This window comes from Perna viridis, chromosome 5, assembly GCF_037379345.1.
Source record: "Perna viridis isolate PV_CMFRI_1.1 ecotype Kerala chromosome 5, ASM3737934v1, whole genome shotgun sequence".
NCBI lineage: Eukaryota > Metazoa > Mollusca > Bivalvia > Mytilida > Mytilidae > Perna > Perna viridis.
Genome location: NC_142449.1, coordinates 7,768,325 through 7,780,386, shown reverse-complemented (window position 1 = coordinate 7,780,386; position 12,062 = coordinate 7,768,325). Strand labels below are relative to the sequence as shown.

The window sequence follows — 12,062 nt, the reverse complement described above, 5'->3', positions numbered from 1 at the left end:
TTGTGTATGTCTGTTTTTCATGTCTTGTCTTTATCCCTGGATTAAGTTCTTTTGATTGCCACTGTAGCCTTGGTTCCCTTGGTTGTTCTTTGATTATAATTTTTAAGCGTAAGTCGGACAGTTATTTAAATATTTTAGAAGTTTAATATGTAGGTACCGTCAATTTCTCGATTTGACTAAAATGTTGTAAATTGTAAAACGGTTTGGTTTTAAACTTTTTCGTTCATTTTTAAGTTATCTGATTAAAAACATGAACAAACTGAACAGCAATAACAAAAAAGTACAAAATACTAAGAATATAAAATGTTTTTTTTTGAAATATTTCTATTCATAAAATTTCTAAAGTACAAAATACTGCATTAAGATATTATTTTTTTGTGAAAATAAGGTTTTAAATTTCGGAATTAAAAGTAACATGTGCAACGCAATTAAAATTATTAAAACACGGAACTATTGTTCACTGATTTTTTTTTGTCTTTTAAAATGACTTGTAGGTTAAAAAGCGTTTATATTAAATCCCTGTCCTTTATTACATTGTCGAAAGTTTACCGATAAATTGACTCAGCACCGAAAGACAGAGTCTTTTTTTCTTCTTCCTATTTTGTATCATAGTGTATCTCAATGATAGTTGTAGAAGTTGTAGTTAATAGGTGAGACCTTTTTGCAATTTCATTATTTGACGAGTAATTGTTGGAACTTAATGATATTCTAATATTTTCTATCCCAAAGGGCTTGAAATCAAAGATACTACAGACACATCTACGTCTGTCTCGTGACCTTCATCTCAAAATATACGATGGAGGTGCGTTGACCACAAAACTGTACATCAAACGTTGCTACCTTGATTTTCCATTGTCAACTATCCATTTCTATGAAGTAATATTCAAGCTGTCCGGACTAATTAAGTGTTTATTTCACAGTGAATACGTTTTGCAAGCAATTGATGTCACTATGCCGATGTAAGGACTAAACTATCGATTGCAATATATATAATATAAGCTACAAAACATTTGCATTTCCAAAAAAAAAAAAAAACAAAAAACAAAACAAAACAAAACAAAAAACCGTTTTAGTAAAGCTGCACATTTATTTCATAATTTGTTGTTCACATTGTTTACAAAATTACATGTTCTATCAAGGAGGAAAAAATGCTGAATTGTAGTGTACTGTATGAAGAAACATTTGCAATCTTGAAAACATGACTGAAAGTATTTTAACAAGTATGGTCCTAAATTTTCACTTTAATGGAACTTTCAAACTTTTAGGATTTATAACTTCTGTTGAATCTAAGAAGTACATATTAAAGTTTTCACATTAAATTGACATTTTCAATATCATTCCAGATACATAGATCCAGAAAACAGATGCTGTAATCGAGCACAAAACCGATGATCAATCGTCATTTAAATAACCTTCAATAGTTATGTTGAGTCGAGTTGTAATCGCTTTAACTATAACGGCATTTATCAATCTGTTGTGGGCGACAGGTTGCGTGGAATGTGTCGATGCTTGGAACAAGAAATTGACTGTTCTCTGCAGGGTATGACATTCTTTCCTGATTTAAGTAACTACAACGATGTCAAAAAAGTGAATTTTAATTATAACAATATAAGTGTTATTCCAGATTATGCCATTCTTCCACCTATTCTAACGCATTTAGATATATCTCACAATCTGGTCAGTGGTACTTTAGCAAGTATGAAAAATCTGCGAATTCTTTAATCTAAGTTACAATTTCCTCGAACATTTACCAGAAGGTGAAAAATTACCAACTTCTTTGGTGATTTTGATATATCGATGAACGTGTTGAAATCTTTTGGAGAATATCCTTTTAAAAACTTGCATAACTTGCGGAGGGTCGACCTACATAGAAATCTTTTGAATTACAGTGATATCGTATTCTACAGTGGTTTATTCAGAAATCTTTCATGGTTAGAATACCTTAACATAGGGAAGAGTGAACAAATACCCGGATGAACTTTTTGAACTTGTAACACTACGCCATTTGGTAATCGATGGATATTCCGAAGTATAATATCATGCAGGATTCAAGTCATAAGTGCGTTTAAAAAATCTTGAATTTTTTATCAAGGAATTATCCTATATTAAAGCAACTTACTTTAAACTAACGTATATACCGTATCAAAGTTAACGATTTCGTGTGAAGTATATAAGCCATTTGATGAGACTGGCGGATGTAAAACACTGCGTATAATAGAAAAAGGTGCCATTGCTGGATTACCTAATTAAGGGTATCTAGACTTATCTCATAACATTTACCTTGTTTTTTTGTGGTCTGAGAAATGTCTCTGAAGAATTGCATTTTGCTTCGATAAGGGTACTTAAGGCAAATAAATCCACTGTCCATATGGTCTAAGTACTGTCCTATTCAAGAACGATATTTTACCTCTACAAAATACAAGTCTAGAGGAACTTTTCCTTGATCAAAACCTACTAGAAATGGCTGAAGACTACACTGCCTCTTTTTTGCCAAAAACTCTTAAGGTTTTAAGTTTGAATTTAAATAGACTTCGTCTTGAAAAGTATAAAGTAGACGGTACATTAAATATGACAGGAATTGAATATTTATACCCAAATCAACAAGAGGAAGCGTCATAGTACAATTATCCTGCAGGATTTTAATGGGAAGACTTCGATATAACTGTAACTTGTATTAACGAAAGAAGAGTATTGAAAATTGATTTATTTAAATCGTTAAACGTTAGGAGTCAATGTCGTTTTGTTTCCGATTGTTTCAAACATCATTGAGTTTGTCGTATAGAAAAATTCTCGAAAATGGATCCAAGATAAGCACATTATATAATAACGGAGGAAATATCAAGAATGATCCCAATTCTTCCGGTAGTCCCGTTAATTGCACATATATCGATGGACATTTTTACATTTCAATTATTTCTCCTAATACAAAACATGTTGAATTTGTCAACTCAGATCTAAGTGACATTGTATTAGAACAATTCGTACGTTCTGACACATTAATTACTTTAACATGAGCAATAATAGACTTCTGTATCCTAAAGGACAAGTATGTAACGTCTCCAAAGTCGAGGTTCTAGATTTTTCTGCCAACATGTTTTACAATATAACACCATATTTTCTAATCGGGGTTTAGAGTCTAAAAAACTTTATTTACAAAATAATGTCATAGGCGATGTTGTTATGAAATTTGAATACGGGGAATTATTTAAAACGCAAAGGCATCTTGAAGTTCTAGGTTTATCGAACAATAGAATTGCTGCCTTGCCTAATCATTTTCTGGTGCATGCTAAAAATCTTAGAATATTAAATTTAGCTCACAATATTTTAACAGATTGGAATATGTCAATTTCTCATTTAATTGATCCCCAGTACATTGATATGTTCAACAACCAAATATCATTTTATCAGCAAAAAGTTTAAAACGATCGGAAGAAGCTTTAGATGTTTCAAATGTAAGTATTTATCTAGCGGATAACCATTTTCAATGCTCATGCGATTCTCTCAATTTTTTAGTTTGGTTAAGTAAAAAAATGAACCGATTTCAAGGATTTAAAAATTATACTTGCAAATCCCAAAACGGTTATATAAAGAATGTTGCATATGAAATGAAACATTTGGAAATGCGATGTAGTTCCAAGATTGGTATTATAATAGCTGCACCTGCCCTCATCCTCTTTTTCATTGGTGTTATTATTGGAGTATTGCTGTATAGATACAGATGGCAAATTAGATACTGGTACTATGTAGCAACAAGAGTCTCCCAGGAGCCTGAATCGCTCACCTTGTTGAATTTTGCCTTTCAAAGGCAATAAATTAAACTAGAAGTTGTCCAACAATTTTGACTCAAGAAGTCTTTAGTAGGACTATCACAAGATCTTTTCAACAATTGAAAGTTTCTTTTAATCTATCATAGTTTTCAAGATACATTTTGTATTGACTGAAAACTATTAAATAAAAGTCATTTTCCCCTTTCAAGGGCAATAACTTTACAAGGAGTCTGAAGACTTTTGTAGTCCTAATAATATGGACCATTTCAGCTATTGAAAGAATTTGGATAAACCTAACGGTTTTGTAGATATATGTGAAAAACTACTGTCTGTCCCCTATGTTCTATTTTTAGTAACGATGGCCATGTTTTTTGACGATTAAAAAATCCCCACATCAGTTCTATGCAGTATACCTCCCTAAGGAACATTCGTACCAAGTTTGGTTCTAATTAGTCAAGAAGTTTCAGAGGAGAAGAGTTTTGTATAATTGTTAACGACGATGACGGACGACGACGACGACGGACGCCAATGGATGGCAATAGCTCACGTGGCCTTTGGCTAGGTGAGCTAAAAATGAGCCATTACAGATACGAAAGACTCCACTATTCGGATGGATTTGTATTTGATGCCTTCATTTCTTACGCAGATGCCGATAGACATCTTATTTTTTGATGTTGTAGACAATATAGAGATTGAAAAGGGCAGGAAACTTTGTATTCATCATAGAGATTTCGTCATTGGATGTGATATTGCCGATAATATTACAAATTCCATTCATCAAAGTCGAAAAGTGGTCTGCTTGATTTCGCGTGCATTTATAAAGTATAAATGGTGTATTTACGAGTTAAATATATCACATGTCGAGAGTTTATGGTCACGCGGCGGTGACAATATAGTAATAATTGTCCAAATAGACGATTTGCTGGCACGAGATCTTCCGATCAGAGTAATTGAAATGATACGAGATGAGACGTACACTGACAGATTGACGTTCTATAAACATGTTTATCAAAGTGCTTAGTAAGGGAAAAGCTAAATGTTTGATTTCAATCTTAATATATGCTATATAAAGAATATCACAATATACTGTAAATCCTTTAATTTTCATGGGATCAAAGAAGAAGTGTTTGAATGTAGCAAGTGCTTATTTTTGCATTGTGTATACTTACAGAAATGCCTTGTTCTACCTTAATTATGTAAAATTTCATTCGTGCAAAGGTCTTTGTTAGAGGCCGCGTTGCCATATTTTTCAAGTAATTGTGTACGTGTTTTTTTTCAGTTTTGTTTTTTGTTTTTGTTGTTCATGTTAACAGCTTTTTATTTGCATCTTTGTCAATAAAGCTATTAATTTATGTTAATCCTTGATTTTACTATATAGGAATAAACCATCTTCGTATCAATCAAGCATGCGCTGTCCTTGACGAATGTTTGATATTCATAACTTTGACAATGAATGCGCAAGAAATATTGACAAATAATAGAGCTCTAGGTTATCAAATTTAAATACGCTTACAAATAACAAGGTATTAGCTTCAGAAAATAAAGTAAACAACAAAATTACCGAACACTTACCGATCCATGATCAATTCAAGTCCAAATTAAATCTGACAAAATTTTAAGAAGCTGGTACTGCAATGGTCCTGGCTTGGTACATGCATTTTAAACGAAATGGTAGTTTAAATATAGGTTTTACAGCGCCAAACCTGCCTCTTCCATTACAGCGTGGATATGGATATATCGGTGTCATAATCAAGAAAATAGTGATCACATTAGCACGCATTAAAAAGCTTCGCCGAGCGCAGCATGGTACGACGGCAGTGGTTGAACCCTGACCAGTTGGGCCAAGTATCGACGCAAAATTAGTTTTTGACACACTTAAGCATAGCGACTTACAATTCATTATGTACACAACAGCTGATTTGGACACAATATTGCACAAAATTTTGAAATTTTCAAAATCAGACCTTAAATAAAAAAGTCGATAGTTCATGGTTTTGACCTTTGACCCCTTACAACTCAAAAACCATAAGATATTTCTGTACTGATAATTGCAGGCAGGAATTATCATAAGCAATCTAATAAACCAAAAAAATTGAAATCGATAAAAAAATTAAACAGTCGAGTCTTTGGTTATGTGGCCCTTTGACCTCATATAACTCGAAAACCGTAAGGTATCCAATAAAGTAGATTTTTGGGGTGTTGCCCTTTTGACCCCTTATAACTCGAAAACCATTAGAGATATCTTAAATCTGATTGAAAAGTGTCGTCAGGGATTTTCATAACGAATCCAATAAAAAAAATTGAAATAGGACAAAAAAATGAAAAAGGCATTTTTTGTGAGGTCCCTTAAACACCTTATTAGCGGCCCATAACGCATCACATCTGCTGATACATTTGTTTAGCTGGATTAGATAAGCAATACACACAAAAAAGATAATCAAAGTCGAAAGAAAAACAAACATTCTACATGGATTTTAATATAACACCAATTTTTACCCTTTTTGGCCCCTAATACTAAAACGAAAATGCAGAAGAGCATGCGCAAGGAGAAGGTTGTGTAATCTAATCGAGCACATCGATAATCGGGAAAATGTGTATCATAATGCATTAAACTCCAAATTGGCTTCACCTGGAGGAACGTAATGTCTACTTACCTTAAACTGCCTTAAAACCGTTTTTGACTAGAAGTTACTTGAGAAACTGTAGTTTTACCCTATGTCCGTACATTGTTTATACATTGCCAAGATGGCGATCCTAGAACTTGAACATTTTGTTGATAGTCTTGACGAACGATGTAGGTGGCCAGAATGACTTCCAGACACAAAATAGTAGTCGCCCTAACAAAAGACCACAACCTGCCAACCCAGAAAACTTCGTCGCTACCATTAAACAACAAGAGCGTCAAATCAGGAGACGCAAAAAAAACCCTCTGCTCCTAGAAAATCAACAACTGACCAAACCATCGAGGTACTTACAAGCTCAACTGTCCACGATAGACTTACATCTGAAATATCACCAAGGTTAATTGACACAATAACAACAATAGCCAAGTCAATAGAAGCGTGTGTTGAAAACAAGTCCAACTACTGATCAACAGGTTAAATGAACAGGAGAAAAAAATAGATGAACAAAGACAAATGATAGGAAAACAAGCAGACACGATAGTGCACATGATCAAAGAGAAAGAAAGCATGATAATGTCTCTACAGGAGGTCCAGACAGACAATGATGAACTATACTATAAAATAGATGAACTTGAAGACCGAATAGAAAATCAAGAACAGTACTCGCGCCGCACAAGCCTCAGATTCCATAACGTGCCGTCTCCTATAGATGGGAGAGGTAACATCATACACCCTGTTGATACTGACAGTATTGTGTAAAATATATATGTAAAGAACAGTTGCAGGTTGATATATCAGAACATGATATTGGGCGCTCACATGTGATCGGACGAGTTAGGGATGGAAAGTGTCAAGTAATTGTCCGCTTTATATCGTACCGCAAGCGGGAGAAAGTATACAGTGCGAAAAAGGCATTTAAAGGCCATACTGACAAAATCTTTATCATAGAAAACCTCACAGAGTATAGATAAAAAATCGTGAGAACCCTGAGTGAAAAGAAATACAACCGTGAAATAGAGTCGTACTGGACATCTGATGGAAGAATCTATGTAAAAAGCAGGGCAATTCAGATCAAGAACAACGATTATCTTAGAATAGTACTAGTATCTCACAGAGATAAGAGATTGTAATTTAAAAAGTCCAGCGCTGTAGATTCAAAGTCCAATTAAATCTACAGTGCTGGACTTTAAATCTACAGCGCTAGACTTTAAATCTCCAGCGCTGGACTTTAAATCTACAGCGCTGGTCTTATAATCTTCAGCGCTGGACTTAAATTACAATCTCTTATCTCTGTGAGACCAACCGGGCTCCGTAATTTCAGTCTCCGTCATTATGTCACTAAATATATAATAAGTATATCAGGTAAAGTAATTATTGGTGAATCAATCAACTTAATGTATCGATAATTTTTTTAGCTTTCTTTTCCTCACCATAATTGCTTTAAATTACATGCATGTGTGTGTCTAAATCTCAAATTTGATTTTAATGCATGTAGTTTGATTTCGCGAGTCGGTTTGAAACAATCATTTTTTTCATTTTTATATAACAATCATTTAAGTTTCTCATTAACTATAAAGAATCTCACTTTAATCTGACAAAACACAGGCGATACACGTTCAAGCTATTTTGTCAGTTATTAATTGTTCTCAAGGAAAATTCCTACTAGTATGTACAAACTAGTTAATCCAGACACCATATAGTATACATTTCTTTATCAATTATCTAATATTCGTTCACTTATGAGAGGGAAAACGAACTACCCTGAACTTTTTCTACTTCTGGTATTCTACGTTATTTTATTTATGAATATATTTTTTTCTCATTGTTTATAACTACCTTATATAGATTGTCACCTAGTTAAAGGTGCACGTTCATGATTATGTACATAAGTTACAATTCACTGTCTTCATATTTACATGTACATTTGTTTATATATCTTGCAGTCAATTTGTGGACCTGATGACCATTTCATTACATGTATCCAACTACTGGAAGCCTGTTGCTGCCAAAATCCCTTTCTTTATATGTTGTTTAAATTACCTAGTGAGTAATACAGTTGAAAATTATAGGGCAGCGATTGGTACTTTCAATAGTCGAATGAGGAAACTTACTGGTTACCATAACTATATGAATACATACTCTGATACATTTCTAAACAACTTACGTTTTTCGTGTATAGTTGCATCACTTATACTTCTTCAATTGTTAAATCCGAATGTGAATGCACTGTTTGTACTTTTCATTCTCTACTCAATTCTTTTAATAGGAAATATCGAAAGTAATCCTGGCCCATTATATGATTCAACCTCGATACAAAATCCCAGAACAAAATGAGAATACTTCTTTTCACTATGTAATCTAAACATCCGCAGCATAAATAAGAAATAAAATAGAATTCCTAGATAACTTTGCTGATGAATTTGATATTTTGATTCTAACTGAAACAAACTTAAATGAACACATCCAAGACCATGATATTCTAATTGATACTTTCAAGAATAACCCACTTCGCAAAGACAGGTCTTACGCAGGAGGTGGTATCCTAATATATTCGAAACAAAATATAGGTATTTCGAGAACAATCGGACTTGAAAATCCAATTCATGAAATAATCTGGGCAGAAGTTCATGCGCATGGTCAATCCTTTCTGTTATGTGCAACCTATAGGCCACCAGGTAGTGACAATGATTACTGGTTGCGTCTCCAATATTCAATAGAGTTGGCCCTCGAATTAATGAGAATACCGTGCTAGCTGATGATTTTAATTCAAACCTATTTTGTAACTCAAATAATAAGCTTCTAGATATCATAAAATCCTACAACCTGTTTAATGTGATTAATAAACCTACCCGGGCAGCTAATGATAGTAGAACATCACTAGATCCAATAATTATTAGCGATTCGCTTTGCTAGAAGTACTCGGATGTTTTAAGAGAGATCAGTGATCACGACGCGGCGATTACGTTTATTGAATGTTCAAAATCAGTATCGAATACTTTTGAACGTTAAGTGTGGATGTATGATCAAACTGATCGTGTTAACTTTGATAATGAACTTTTTGAAGTAGACTGGGAAAATAAATTGAATGAGCTTAACGATGTAGATGAAATGTGCCATGAATTTGAAAGCACACTTTTCACAATAGCAAGAAAAAACATACCGACTTAAATGATAACCATACGCGTAATTTATGATGATAACGAAAAATGTAGTCTGCTGAATGAATATTTTTCATCAGTCTCGTCCCTTGATGACGGAAACTCCCCTCTGCCTGAATTCGATCTAAAAACGAATAATACGTTAAACCACTTCGTAATATCGGAAAGTGAAATTATAGATATAATTAAAAATACTAAATCCAAATAAGGCTACAGGACCAGACAAGATAAGTCATCGTCTGCTTAAAATATCTCCTGAGGTAATAGCAAAGCCCCTTGCTTTAATATTTAATAAGTCAATTGAAATTCACAGATATCCAACTGCTTAGAAGCTGGGTCATGTTATACCTATATTTAAAAAGGGGGATACTGCATTACTTTCAATTTATCGTCCTATTTCGCTTATAAGCTGTTTGGGAAAGGTAATGGAAAGAGTGGTGTACAAGCATGTATATTATCACCTAATTGATAATAGTTTACTTTATCCTTACCAATCGGGGTTCTTACTCAAACATTAATTGAACCATATAATAGTATTTTGAATTCTCTTGAAAACAAAGACATTAGCTGCTTCGTATTTTGTGATTTCTCAAAAGCTTTTGATAGAGTTTGGCATAAAGGTTTGATAGTTAAACTCAAATCGTACGGAATTAACGGAAACCTATCTTTTTCCCTAAATGATAACATTATACCGATAACACACAGTCACAGACATCTTGGAATAACTTTTTCAAAGATAGTAAATGGAATAACCAAATAGATTGTATTATTAAAAGTGATAATAGGCATTTAAACATTTTAAGAAAGTTAAAATATAGGCTCAATACGGATACTCTTTCCAAACTCTACACAGTATACATCCGCCTGCTTTTTTAATATGGTTGTGAAGTTTTGGATAACTGTGGAATACTAAATGCATATAAACTTGAAAAACTACAACTTGAGGCTGCTAGAATCGTTTACGGATTACCGATATTTACAAAAACAGAATTTTTGTACCAATTGATATTAGTTGTTTTCTTCTTTTTTTTCTTGTGCAGGTCATTACTGTATATCCTTGTAGTATGCGCTGTATAATATTGTAAGAAATGTAACTCATGGGAGAAGACTTCATAAGTTTGACTAACTTGTGTCCTATTCCATTTGTTCTAGTTCAGGAAATAAAATTGTTATAAACTAAACTAAAACGATAGGGCCAATAATGAACCTTCCTTTAGGGGTTAGTAAAATCATATCAAAAGTCAACCACACCTAAAGTTGTCCCATGAAAACGAACTGTCTACGGACGTCGACACAGACCATGATGATGACAGCGCCATACCAAATTTTTTTTTGCGGTCGTATAAAAATTGATTTAGAAGAAACTGAGTATTTTTCAACCAGGGGTAAGAGAACTTTTGAGACGCTATTCTTTATATCTTTGGAGTCTGTTATATTCATGGACTTCAAGAAAATAAGAGCAGTAAGTATTTGCTCTACCTTCGCGAATCGATTATGAAGTATAGACACAAATGCAGGAGATGAAGGTATATTGGGGCACAGGTAAGGGAAATTTATAATTTTAATCTGAATCCGTCTCTTTCATCATAAATTTTAATACTGAGATTATCATCACTGTTGTTGAATTCGAGATCTCTAGCTCTGGTGGATATATTGAAGGGAACCATTTACCAAAAGAAGTATTGTTAATGGAAAATACATCATCAATATATTTGTATGAGAAATTAAAGGATTTAGCATCTGGCATTTATTATGCCAGAGCTTGCCGAAACTACGCAGACTTTTTGTATCGCGCTAGAACTCTAACAAATAGGCTTCTGGAACAGGGTTATGTTGCTACAAGATTGAAGTCATCACTACAGAAATTTATGGTCGTTATCATGAACTCGTGGATCGTTATGGTGTATCCATCAGCACCATGAAAACTGATTTATTCAACGGGTCGTAGTTTTCCTTTCCTCGTTTGTCTACCCGGACTTGACTTTTTATGAGCAACTCGGCGGGTGTTTCTAGAAAAGCAGAGGACGCTTACCCTACCGGTGCACCTGGTCCATGCTCCCAGTTTTTAGTGGATTCCGAGTTGCTCATTTACTTTTGTTACTTTGTATGTATGATTTTAGTTACTTTATGTTCTTTGTTGTGTATGTCTGTTTTCCATGTCTGGTCTTTGTCCCTGGATTACATTCTTTTGATTACCGCTATAACATTGGTTCCCTTGATTACTCTTTTATATTTTTGTTAACAAAGAAAAAAAAAATAAATCGAATTAAGAAGCCTAAATTAAATGAAGTCGGCTATGAATATTATTTTGATTGCATGTTGATTTTCAACTGGGTATAATATTTTTGGTACATTTAAATTGTTAGTCCCACCAATATCTGCCAATTAGAAACAAGTATTTTAAGTGCTTAATTAGCATCATCTGTGAAAAGATTTATTTAGGTGAAAATCGTTTTCCAACCCCAACCCCTTCATGCCACACACAATGCAGGAGGTCTTAAATATAATTAATG

General features: G+C 33.6%; 1 pseudogene; it reads left to right on the top strand.

Annotated features, from left to right (window-relative positions):
* Positions 1 to 2,015: 2,015 nt before the first annotated feature.
* LOC148615811 (toll-like receptor 4) lies at positions 2,016 to 4,788 on the top strand (annotated as a pseudogene).
* The last annotated feature ends 7,274 nt before the right edge of the window (positions 4,789 to 12,062 follow it).